This window comes from Callorhinus ursinus, unplaced genomic scaffold (genome assembly GCF_003265705.2).
Source record: "Callorhinus ursinus isolate GAN/ISIS: 27379988/994484 unplaced genomic scaffold, GSC_fseal_2.0 scaffold47, whole genome shotgun sequence".
Lineage (NCBI taxonomy): Eukaryota > Metazoa > Chordata > Mammalia > Carnivora > Otariidae > Callorhinus > Callorhinus ursinus.
The window spans coordinates 9,360,756-9,373,551 of NW_027397109.1; the positions used below are offsets into that span (position 1 = coordinate 9,360,756).

General features: G+C 49.0%; 1 protein-coding gene across 1 annotated transcript in view; it reads right to left on the minus strand.

Moving 5' to 3' along the window:
• The window catches only part of OTUD7A (OTU deubiquitinase 7A), a 382,314-nt gene extending 369,891 nt beyond the window's left edge, over nucleotides 1-12,423 (minus strand). The window contains exon 1 of the mRNA XM_073882548.1: nucleotides 12,223-12,423. The gene's annotated coding sequence lies outside the window, so the exon portion shown is untranslated. The remainder of the gene's footprint in view (nucleotides 1-12,222) is intronic.
• Nucleotides 12,424-12,796: the final 373 nt, after the last annotated feature.

Sequence of the window (12,796 nt, forward strand, 5' to 3'; positions counted from 1 at the left end):
ACTAAGTTTGAATATAAATAAAAATTTTTTTAAAAATTAAATGAGTGCTTTTTAAAATAGCATATACTACAGACTAAAAATGTAATAATCTCCTACATGATCAAGTGAGAAAAAAGAGAACAGAGAACAATGGGTACTGCATGCTCCTATGTGTTTAAACATGAAACAAATAAACAAAAAAAAAAAGATGTTCACATACTTAGACATTCACAGAATATTTCTAGAAGGATACACAGGAGTAATTAATAGTAGTGCTTCCTGAAAGAGAAATTAGGGTCTGGGATCTGAAAATAACACATTTTACTATATATTCATTTGAATTCTAACTTGTGCAAATACTAGCTTTTTCATAAAAAAAAGATTAAATAGGCAAAGGGAAAAGAAAAGAGCAAAAAATAGTATGGTCTATTTTTATGCATAATATCCAGGCTTCCACCTTTCTATATGCACAGGAAGCATTGTGATGCTGGGGGCAGGATTGGGGAAGTTCTGCATTGGTTTTATCTTTCTGTATTTCAGTACCTCTTAAGGAACATGTTTTACAAAAATTTCCCCAAAATGGATGGTTATAATGGGGCACCCGGGTGGCTCAGTGGGTTAAGCATTGATTGGCCTTTGGCTCAGGTCATGATCCTGGTGTCTCTAGATCTAGCCCATGGTGGGGTGGGCTCTGTGCTCAGCAGGGAGCCTGCTTCTCCCTCTTCCTCTGCCCCTGCTCATGCTCTCTCTAGCTCGCTCTCTCTCAAATAAATAATTTTTTAAAATAAATAAATAAATAAAACAGATGGTTATACTCAAAACACCAAGAGCAAAGTGGAGTTCACTTGGGGCCAACTTCTCAACTCTCCCTCCCCTGACACATTAATTAAATTCATCAATAGACTGTTTAAAAATTAATGTCAGTGATGTACACTGAACAGAAGTTTGAACGATCCTTTGGTGCACTCCCTCATAGGAAAGCACACAAGTGAATTCTGGTGGATGCCCAAAGGAAGGGTCCAGATTGCCCTCTCTGGCTTCAGAGGCTATTTTCTGCTGAGAGCCACCTGTGAGCTCATGAAGGTGGTTGCCAGACCCCTCTGGAGCTCCTGGACGAGCCCCTCCCTTTCCCAGAGGCACCTGACAACCGGCCTCTGCAGTCCTTGCAACATCCCCATGAGATGTCCCCTCTCACTATCATTCTAGGATGAGGAAACAGAGGCTCAGAGTAGTAAGGACCCACGGCAAGGTTCCCGAGATCCCCGGCAACAGGACAGGCCTTTCCCCCAACCCCACTGGGAAGGAATTAATGCCCAGATGGCTTGAGCTCAGTCTTGACTAAAGAGGGGCTGGGAGAAAAGCCACAGGAAGCCAACAGGTCCCCCAGACCTGATGTCACCTGTGAGGCAAGGGTCATCTGTGGGGACCCTGACGCTGGGCAGGGTTGGACTCAGCCAGGGACTCATTACAGGAGAGGTGGCACCAACAAAAACAGAACCCACTGCATCCAGGCCCAAAGCAGAGCCTCTCCTAGACTCCAGCCCCCAGGTGCCCCCCGGGCTGGAGCTGTCTCACTAGCCTGGCTAGCCTGGGAACTCAGATGCTCCACTGTGGACACTTACATGCCCACATCCTCCCCTGTGGACACTCCGAAAAGCAGAGCATGCTGGGGATGCAGGATCCCACAGAAGTATCTGGAGAGAGCAAATGCAAGGCCACTGGGCCGTCAAGGGCAGGGGCTGACATGGACCCACTCTGCTCAGTGCCCTGAGTGTGGGGGTCCATTCAACAGACACTCACAGGGCTGGCCTGGGCCCAGTTTCTAGAAATACTCAGGGTAAGCAGAGGGGTCAAAAATAGTTTCCCACTCAATACCTTGGGGACAGACCTGTACATCACAGTAGAACAGCTGTGTTACCACAAGACTCCTCAAGTCTCACCGGCCCAGGGATTTGGGGAAAAGAGTAATCCATGGGGAAGATATGGGATGGCCCCAAAGAAGGGGTGGCAGCCTCATGCCCACGTGGTCCCTCAGAAATGACCTGCAGCCTGCTTTCAGCCCACAAGTCTAGCTGCGCCAGCAGCAAACATCTGTGGGACATTCTCTGTGAGCCACTGGGAGTCATGTGATGACAACGCCAACATTAAAGAAATGCTTCTTCCATTTGAACAGTCGTACACAATGTACAAAGTACAGCCTCATGTGCAGATGAAGAAACTAAAGCTGGGGTTTGGCTCCCCTAACGTGCCTGGGCCGTGGAGCCCTGAGGCCCCTGCCCGTGCTCTCCCCATGTGGTGCCTTCGTGTGTGGCCTCCCCGCCACCCTGGTAGCTGCCCAAAGATGGTGCATGTCCTAGTCTTCCTTCCGTCACCCATGCTCAGCCCAGGCCAGCGGCCCAGGCCCTTGGAGGAGTTCCCTTGGGCAGCCAGATGTCCATTCAAGAGGCGCCGTCTCATGTCCTTCTCCGCTGCTCATGGAATGCCACCAGGAATCCAGGGTAAAAGGCCACGGCCTACTCCTTGGGCCACGTGAAGAACTGACAGGTAGGGCCAACAGGAACCTGGGGGTCTGCCCTGCTGCAGGCTTGGCAGCTCTGTGAATGGAGACAGGTCGTCCCATCACCCTGAGGAGCAAGGAGTCGACACGCCTTCCCGATCAGAAACTGTGCCCGCCCCTCCTCCTGCCTGTTAGGAAGAGTACGACATGAAGAGCGCACACTTTAGAGGCTGGGGGGGGTGGGCCAGATTCTGGACTTCTCCACTGCTCCTTACACACTTGACTTGCCCCTGTCTGGTAGCCTGGCACTCCTGTACACAGAGGGTTAGCACGAGGTTGCATTCCTTTTCTTGGTAATGCCCACCCTTCACTCCCCCCAGGGTACCACACCTGGCCTCCTGAGCCTAGGGCAAGTGCACCCTGTGGGACAAGGAAGAAGGACCATGGACTTCTCATTCTGATAAAGGGCTTTTCAAGCAGCATTTATCTGTGAGCCCTCACTTTATCATCACGGATACAGTGGTTCAGTTCCTTCTTGGGCCACTTTTGCCAGAGAAAGAACACTGAAAGGGGACAATGACAGAAAGGGCTAATTACTTGAAAGAAAAATTTCCCCAAAGAGCTTTATCCAGAAGTGTCATTTCCCACTCAATACCTTGGGGACAAACCTGTACATCACAGTGGCACAGCCGTGTTACCACAAGTCGGGTCGACCCCATTCTGCTGCCAAACTGAAATAACATTAAGGCAGGTGATAAGGAATCTTGCTCAGTGGCAGACGGTTGAGGTCCAGGGGCCCCCACAGCCCCACGGGGACACTTTAGAGCAGGGAGATGAGCTCATCAGAGAGGCAGAGACAGGCAGCAAAAGGGCAGGGGACTGGCACGGACAGCGCAGTCACTGGTCCCAGTCTGCAGGAAGTGGAGCGAGGCCCAAAGGAAGAGTTAGCCCCTTGCTCTGAGGCATGGATAGCAGAGAACACTTCGTTTTTCTCTGCTCCTCTGCAACCCCAAAGAAGGAAAAGCAAGGTTGGGAGGATATTTTTTTAAAACTCTAGAGTGGGATGCCTGGGTGGCTCAGTTAGTTAAGCGTCGGCCTTCAGCTCAGGTCATGATCCCAGGGTCCTGGGATTGAATCCTGCATCGGGCTCCTTGCTCAGCAGGGAGCCTGCTTCTCCCTCTGCCACTCCCCCTGCTTGTGCTCGCTCTCTCTCTCTGACAAATAAATAAATAAAATCTTTTTTAAAAAACCTCTAGAGTATAATAATTTGTCTTATCAAACAGATATACCTAATATTCCCTAAGACTGCATAGAGTGTATGTGATATATATATTGAAAGGAGCACCTGGGTGGCTCAGTTGGTTAAGCGTCTGACTTCAGCTCAGGTTGTCATAATCTTGGGGTCCTGGGATGGAGCCCCTGGTAGGCTCTGCGCTCAGCAGGGAGTCTGCTTGTCCCTCTGCCCCAACCCCCACTCCTGCTTCCGCTTTCTCCCTGTCTCAAATAAATAAATAAATAAATAAAATCTTTAAAAAATATAATGGAAAATATGAAACTATAACTCCTCTCAGAATGTACCCTCTGCTGAATGACAAGCAAGTCCCATGACAGTGAATCAGTAAATAATCTGGGCTTGGCTTCATTTGTATGCTAGCAAATTGGGGGCTAAGGTTGGGAAATGCTTCAAATTTTACATGAGCCACATTCTCAACGCTTTTGAACTCATGGGAGCTAAACAATTCTGGAAAGAATAGTTAACGGTCTAATTTTAATTCCCACAGGACTCTCAAATGCATTTAACAAACATGAGCTGAGAGCCTCTCCTGAACAAGGTACTTCAGAGATGTCTTCCCCGAGTTTACTGGTCAGAAGGAGGAATGCTGGCCACACAACTCATTTCTAAGTATGCATACTTGTTAAAATGCTCTGTATTGTCCTCCACCTGAGAAATGGATACACATATTTTGAAGAGACATCAGAATTTTCCTACCTGTTTGTTCTCTCTCAGCAATGAGTTGCATTTTCTTTGCCCTGATTAGTCAGCACTTAGAAATAGGAATTATTTTGCACAGAATCATGGAGTTAATGGGATATCAGAGATCAGGCAGCTAGATTTCTTCACTTGGCATGTGAAACTAGACCTAGGGCATGTGCCCAAAGTGGAGGCTAAAGCAAGAAGGAGGCCACCCCTGGGCTGGGAGTTCTCTCCTCAGCAGGCGGGACCCATCCTTCACCAAGGCAGATGGCGGGCCACACACAGACGCTCACTCATGTCCATGTTTGTAGCCTGGCTCTCCAGTCACTCCGTGGGGATGGAAGGAGTCTAATTTAAATGCAACTATATACTAATCTTCTACTAATGAACCCCAAATGTTAAACCACAAAATTTCTCCTCCATGTTGACCCCTCCCGAGGGGGGTCCTGAAGCCTTAAATGCCATTTGTGATAAAGCATTTCTGAATACACTCCCTGCCAGACTGCTCACAGGATAGATCAGTTTATCTTTATTTTTATTACTGAAGGATAGTTGACATACAATGCTATATTAGTTTCAGGTGCACAACGTAGCGATTTGACAATTCTATACATTACTCAGTGCTCACATGGTAAGTGTAGTCACCATCTGCCACCATATTATGTTATTACATTATTGACTGTATTCCCTATGCTGTGCTCTTCATCTCCATGACTTATTTATTTTTTAAGTGGAAGTTTGTGCCTCTTAATCCCCTTACCCTATTTTGCCCATTCCCCCAACTCCCTAGGGATAAGTCAATTTTGGCAGAAGAAACCTAAGGAAACCCTGTCTACCTCATCCAGTGCAGGCAGAAGATCCTGAGGAGATGCCCGGGCTGATAGCACACACCACAGCTGATAACCCACAGTTAACTGGCCACTTCCGACCAAGTGGACCGGAGGACTTAGTTCACATTCAGCACCTCAGACAAGACAGACTTCGCAAAGAGAATAATCAAGGGATGTGTATGTGAACTGCAATCCATCCCTGCATTTCCAGGCCACAGATACCCAAGAAATTCAGTTTGGTCTTTCAACCTGCCTACCAATAATTGCACATCCATGGTGCCAAGTTAAATAGTCATTGAGCTTTCACTCAGCCTAATAAGTGCCAGAGCTTGCAAAGGAGCCACTTCCTGCCACATGGGCCTGCATCATCCCCGAGGCGGCATGGAGACCTCTGGGCTGGACCCTTCACCACTACCAGTGCCAATGATGAAGGCTACTCCATGGTCTCAGAGCCCAAAGACTTGTTCTGGGAATGCCAGCACGTCCTACAAGGGAGCGCTTTCATGGTGGGGAGAGTGGTGTAGACACTGATCTGGCTACACACTCCCGTCAGGGGTAAATGCCAGGACCAACCGCGCTGGCAGGATCGTAAGTCATAGTCACTGCCCCTCACTGACACTGATGTACACAACTCCACCTCTGGAATGCTTTTCTCTTTCCTCTCCCCATCCCCAAGTTGTTCATGCAAACAACCAATCTTTCATCAACTCCAAGAGTAAGAAAATGTGCTCTGTAACCAACCAATGAGCCTTTGGGGGCTCAGCAGCATCCAAGGTATAGGAGACACAGCCCAATTTTGGGGAAGTTTGTGATTTATTTGGATTTAGAGGAATTCCCTTTAGTATTTTTTGAAGATTTATTTTAGAGAGAGGAGAGAGAGGACAAGCACGTGCATGCACACCAGCTGGGGGAGGGGCAGAGGGAGAGACTCTTCAAGCAGAGTCCCCACTGAGTATGGAGCCAGACACAGAGCTGGATCCCACAACCGTGAGATCACGACCTGAGCCGAAACCAAGAGTCAGACGCTTAGCCCACTGAGCCACCCCAGGTACTCCTCCCTTTAATATTTTTAACAGAGCTGGCTCACAATTTTAGATAAACTGTAAGAATCACTGAAGCCACAGGAAGTCATCCTTCTTACCCAGGCTTCTTTCTTCCTCTACAAAACAAGACAAAGCAAGCTCACTCAAGCAATGCCTTGAGTTACAAGTACAAACTATAAATCCATCAAGAGAAAGAAACCAGGCTAGTGATGAGTGAGAGAGACATACTCCATCTCCAATTCCTTTTATTGGAACAACTGATGGCTCCTTAGGATTTAAGAACTCACTGCACACACACCCACCTGCTCCTCCCCCAGAGCCTATAGGAGGGCTGGAGCAGATATTCTTCCCCAGCTGCCTGGGACTGTGCCCAAGGTCACAAGATCATCACCCATCCAAGTCAGAGTTGGCACCTTGTCCCATTTATTTTTACCACTTAGTGGTGATTCTTTTAAGAGATAGCATGATGTTATTTAAAAGACTGGCAAAAAAATCCAATTCTTAAATTTTAAAAAGAAAAAAGTTAACTATGTATATCTCGGATGTGGAAAGATCTTTTTTTTAAAGATTTATTTATTTATTTTAGAGAGAGAGTGTGTGTGCGCACATGCACAAGCCGGGGGGGGGGGGGGAAGGAGAGGGAGAGAGAGAATCTTGAGCAGACTCCGTACTGAGTGCAGGGCCTGATGCGGGGCTCAATCTCAGATCATGACCTGAGCCAAAATCAAAAGTTGGATGCTTAACCAACTGAGCCACCCAGGTGCCCCTGGAAAGATGTTTTTTAAAGGCATGAAATATTACACTGCAAATGTGTTGCCCATACCGCAATAATGTACATTTTTCCCCAAACTTCAAATCATCACTAGAGGAACTGTGGGGAAATGGATTGTCACCATGGCCTTTGGACTCCCAAGATAAAGGGGTATAATTCAGCTTGCGGGTGGGGGTGGGTTGCAGAACAAGGGGCACTTCATGTCCCAGGACATGGTACATTGTGTGGTCTCTTGCATGACAAGGACATGCCAGGCCAACCCTGAGCTTACTTTAAGAAGCAGGAGAAGCCCATGTCATGGATAATTCCTAAAATGGAAGCACAGAGATGACTGGGGTAAATCACGGGTGTGTCAGACCCAAGGGCAGCAGAGCAAGGTCTTCCCAGAAGCAGCAAGGCTCCACTTGGGATAGCACCTGGGGTATCTGCTTCAGCTCCACACATCTGCCTTCTTTAGGGTGAACTCCTAAGCCCTTGTCTCAGTAACTGAGAAACTTAATCTAATCTCACCAACGGGTGGGTGGGTGGTTTAGTCACACCAATCCTTAATGCCATGTGAAACTCCACAGTAATCTAATAAAACAACTGAATGAAACAACAAACAGAAAAGGAAATTAATTTCAAAGTTCTGATTTTATATTTCATAAAAGTCAATACAACACCTTATGCATGCATATTCATTCAGATATCAAATTTCCATTATATTTATAAGGAAAACTACCTAAGAGTAAACTAAGTTCAAATAGAAAATAATTCCCTGGAAGGAGACTCAAAATCCTTCAAACCTAGAAAATGAGTTTACTTTAGACTTATCTGCTTAAACCAAGAGAGATGCCTTTAGAATCTGCATCAGCAGCAATGTGCATTTGACTTCTCAGAATGTGAGTTGGTGGGGAGCACAAATCTGTAATAGCAAGGGCTGGGGTTTCATGGAAGAGAATGATTTTACTAGATAAGGCCATGGAGACATATGAAGCTAGCTCTCTCCTTTTCCCACAAGAAGCTTAGAGCATGACCACGCCATGCATTGTCCAGGGTGGTGAGCTGTGGCTGATGCAGGTGGAAATGCAGAGTCTTCACCCAGTTCCTGGTCAAGAGATATAATGCACAAGCCAGACAGCTAAACACACAGCCACAGCACAGGCCAGTAGTAAGGCAGTGTCCAGCCCATCTCTCATTTCAGAATTTAAAAACTTATTATCTCAACCCACTTCTCCAGTCTGTTACTATGAATGATAAAGAATCTATCCCCAAAGTGCAGTGAAAGTGACTCCTACATTACCTGCTGTCTCATCTGTGTGAAGACCATCTTATTCTTGGGTTGACATATAGACTATTTGGGATACAGCAGTATAACCAAGGGCAAATAAAACTCTACCTCCAACTTTCAAGGGTAAAATATTTTCAAATTAGATTACTAATAGGAACTAGCATGTTTTATTTCCACTTAAATGCCTGTGGATCTCAGGGCTCTCTCTGAATTGGATGCGCTGTGGTCATCCTCAGGGATGGACATCCTCTACGAGGATGAGGTGCCACCTGTTATTTTATCTAGTGGCACATACCCCCTGTAGCCATTTAGAGTGCTCCAAGAGAAGAGTGTGGTTCAGCACAAAGCTGAAAAATTATTCCCATTTGCCCCTTTGAAATCAATAATTTGGTTTTACATGCATTTTTGATGGAACAAGAAATATCAAGAAATACCCAGCCATAGCATTTAGAGAGTTCTCTAGTAGAAAATCTATTCCCTTCTAAGGTATTATGTGTCCCTTTTGTGTGTGGGCGCCATGAGGGACGTGGGGGAGAGGGAGGAGTAACTGGTGTTCAGTACCACTCTAGATACTGCAGTGGATCATCGACGCCATCCACCCACCCCAACTGAGCAAGATGACCCTCCACTAAGGAGCTCAGTTCCTGCAAGGAGAAACCTCATAGGGAACTTAGTGATGAACAACCTGCATACACTTAGAGTCAGATTAAGCACATTTAAGCAAAAAGCACAGTTGCCTCTTTTCTCCTGTCTTCATTTTCTAAGGGAAAAGAAATGTACTGTGAATAAACATTTCCTTCATTCCATCAGAGAAACCCCGAGGCCAATAACCCTGGTAAGGCAGGGAAATAAACCTTCTGGGAGGTGCCACATAGAGTCCTGGGGTTTAAGTCAATAGGAATCAAACCCAAGAGGAAATTTGACAGGAAGGTGGTGGCATTTCCCCTGGCTGTCCTGGGTGGCAGTCATGTCCTCACCAGGACCAGCAGTTCCATGAGGCCAGCATCTGCCCCCCACAAGCCAACACTCTCCCTTCTGCAGTTTGAGAAGGCATGGAGTCTTCAGATTAGAACCAACAGCCACTCTCCAAAGACAAGGAGCCCTTCAAGTGAGAGCAATCTCAATGCCTCTTTGAGGGAGGCCAGAGTTCTCTGGAAGCCACAACTTCTGGCAGTTCAAGCAATTTGCCCATCCTTCCTTCAGTTTCCACCCCTTGGGTGACAGCCACACAGAGGAACGGTGCGCACACCCCTCCCCCCGCCCCCACCAACTTGGTCATCGCAGATCCTGTCCCAAGGTGGCTTAGGTAAAGTGCACTGCCAACTCGCGTTTAGCACGCCCCCTGCTGGCCCTGCAAGAGCTGACTCAGCCTTTAGTCTCTGGGCCTAAGACACAAGTAAATGACCTTAAGATCCAAAGGGAACGAAAAGAAAATCAAGACAATTTGACTTCTTAGAAATGGAAGACATGATACTCTAAGCATACAAATGGGATGAAGAGTCTTTAAAGTTCTTGTTTTTGAAATGTTTTAAGAAATAAATGACGAATACCTAAAGATTTAGTGGAAACACATTTCTATTTTTACAAGTACTGCAGTCAGTTAAATTAAAAAAAAAAAATTATGGTGAATATTTTCACAGGTCTGCAGGTTAAAAAAAATGGATATGTGGCCGGAGTGGTTTCACAGTCTCAATTACTGAAGAGTTCATAGCCCGGAGCCTGAAAAAACAATTTTCATACTATTTCACCATAGTACTGGGAATACTTCAATTACAGAAAAATCACAGCCATGACTTAAGAGCTCAAGTTCTAAAGCAACTACATGCAGTGGGACCAATGTCACCAAGAAGTCGGAGAAAATTCTGCTACCAGGCTTCCTGTCTCATCCAGTCGCCACTGTGAATATATTTGGCAACTGCAAAAGGTGTGGGGCTGTGTACACACTGCTTGCTTCAGTGGGAGGTGCATCTCCCCTTCTCTACAAGGTGAGAACAGACCGTTCAGCTTCTTGACAACTCCACGGCTGGCCTCCACCAGGGCTGAGGGCCCCAGCAGTTACTTCTTATGGAGACACCTGCCATACCAGATCCAGGCTGAGACCCACACCTGGCAAGATTCCATGAAGCAATGGGTTCCACCCATTGCCACCCTGAACGTCACCCTAAAGTAAACCACTGCTTTCCCGTTTTCTTTGTTCCACTCCAGGGTTTCAAAGCTTCACGTTCCTGACCAGACTCAAACTTTAACATGGCATATGGTATTAACTTCTTTACAGACCCAGTACGATCACACTAATAATTTAAGCATGCTTATTTTAAGCAATTAGGGGTGGTCATTAATTATTAAATACAAAAATGTCAATACTTTTGTCCCTTATTGAATATCCTTTCGATATGACAGGCTTAAGTAGATATTCAGACTGTCTTGGGAACTTGCTTACTTTTGTTCCCATACTAATCAGTACTAATGGAACACTCACACACACAATAATGATGGCTTGCTGCTTGCATTTAGGGGGGAAATTCCTACAGAACTTGATGTGCTGTGCAGGTAGGTCTCCAGCCTCTGCACTCTCTCCACTCTCCCTGGGTGTTGAATTGGCCTAGAGGATGGTGGGACACACCAGCTACTATGGTAAGAAAATGAAAGGCAGGGAGGGCCCTACAGAAGCTGTCACTCCTTTCCCTAGGGCAGGCTCCCCCCAGACCCATCCTGGGGGGGGGGGGGGGGGTGCTGATTTTCCTGAAGCAATCAAGGCCTGTAAAAATTTAGGCCACACTGTCCACCTTTTCCTGGACACATCATGTGCCACATCAAATATAATATCTTCTAAAAAAAATTTTATCTCACAACTCATGTTCATTTATAAAGATAAAGCAAGGCAACAAGCATGTAAGTGTCACGCATGACACTTTCCCCTGGATCCTTGTGGTGTGGATGAAGCGATTCCCAGATCCGCTGGGATCTAACAAGTTTCCTTTCAGCTACTCTCAAATCTACTGGTTCTCAAACCAATGAATAAAAATAAAAACCGTTTTCACTTGTGTAATGCTGTTGAGTTTAGAAAGCAAAGGCAAATCCATTTTATCACAAAGATTCTCAAAGGGCTGCAAGAGCTGCACCGGGAGGAGGGTACACTTGAGCGGTTGTGTCCAATGAAGGAAAGTTTTTGTTAATGATGACATCACTGACATCTCTCAAATTTAAAGGAGCACTTAAAGCACAGCAGATGCAATTTTTTCCCCTCCAGTGAGAAGATACTAGGGAAGGCCTCCGGGTTCACAGCCAAATTGCATTAACGGTTCCCCTGCTGACCAGCCAGACCCAGCGGAGCAAGCGAGCGAGCCGTGCGCCCGGCCACAGTGGCCCACGCAGCCACAGCCTGGGCACCCGGCTAGCGGCCTCACGCGCTGCTCCTGGGCCCCGCGGTACCCAGGAGTCTGCCGGCGCCGCGGAACCCCCGGCGCGCCCACACGGACTGGGGGGCCGGTCCTCCCACGCCTGTCATCACGTTCCAGTGCAGACAGCTAAGGGGCCCGGAGGAGACGCCGGCTCGGACCCAGCCGGAGCGCCGCGCCCTGCCTGAGAGACGCGCGCCGGGCCGGAGCCGGCGCCCGCGGGGTCCAGAGCGGAGCCCGCAATGCAGCGCGCCGCGAGCACTGCGCGGGGCCCGCGACCCCCGCGCCGCCCCCCCCGTGCCTTCGCGCCTTGGCCCCAGGGTCGCCCGGCCTGTGCGCCCACCTGCCTCTCCGCGAAGCGCCGAGGGACCCGGCGCCCGCGCTCCAACAGTGCACCTGCCTGGTCCGCGGCCCCGGCCCCGCGGCCGCCAGCAGCACCGCGGCCAGCGCCGTCTCACCTGCCGCGCCGCTCCGCTCCGCCAGCCTGCAGCGCCGCAGTCGCCGCTACCCGACTTCCATTTTCTCTCGCTTTAAAGGAAAATCAGATCAGCTGTTTTGCTCGCGCTCCGGCTCCGCGGCCCCCTCCCCAGCTGCCGCTCGCGGTCCCGGGGGCCTCTCCTCCCCCGCCTCCTCCCGCGCTCTGCTCCGCCCCTCGCGCCCCTCCGCTCCGCCCGCGGCCGCGCGCAGCGCCCGCCTCCCGGCTCCGCCCGCCGCCGCCCGGCGCGCGCCCTGCCCTGACGTCACCGGCCGCAGCCGCGCCCCGCCCCCGCCTCTCGTGAACGAGCGCGCGCCGCGCCCCGCCCCCGCCCCCGCCCCGCCGGAGCCGGCCTCGGAGAGCGCGTGCCCGCGGCTATGACCCGCACGGCGGGTCGGGCCTCTGGGAAGAGTGCACTCTTCCCCGCGCAGGAGTTCTCCCTCTTCGTGGTGCCCCTTGGCACTGCCTTGGGGACTGCAGGAGAAGCTGCTTAAATAGCCTGCCTCTGCTTTCTCCACCCTCGCCCTGTGTGCGTCCACCTTTCTCATTTCTTCCCC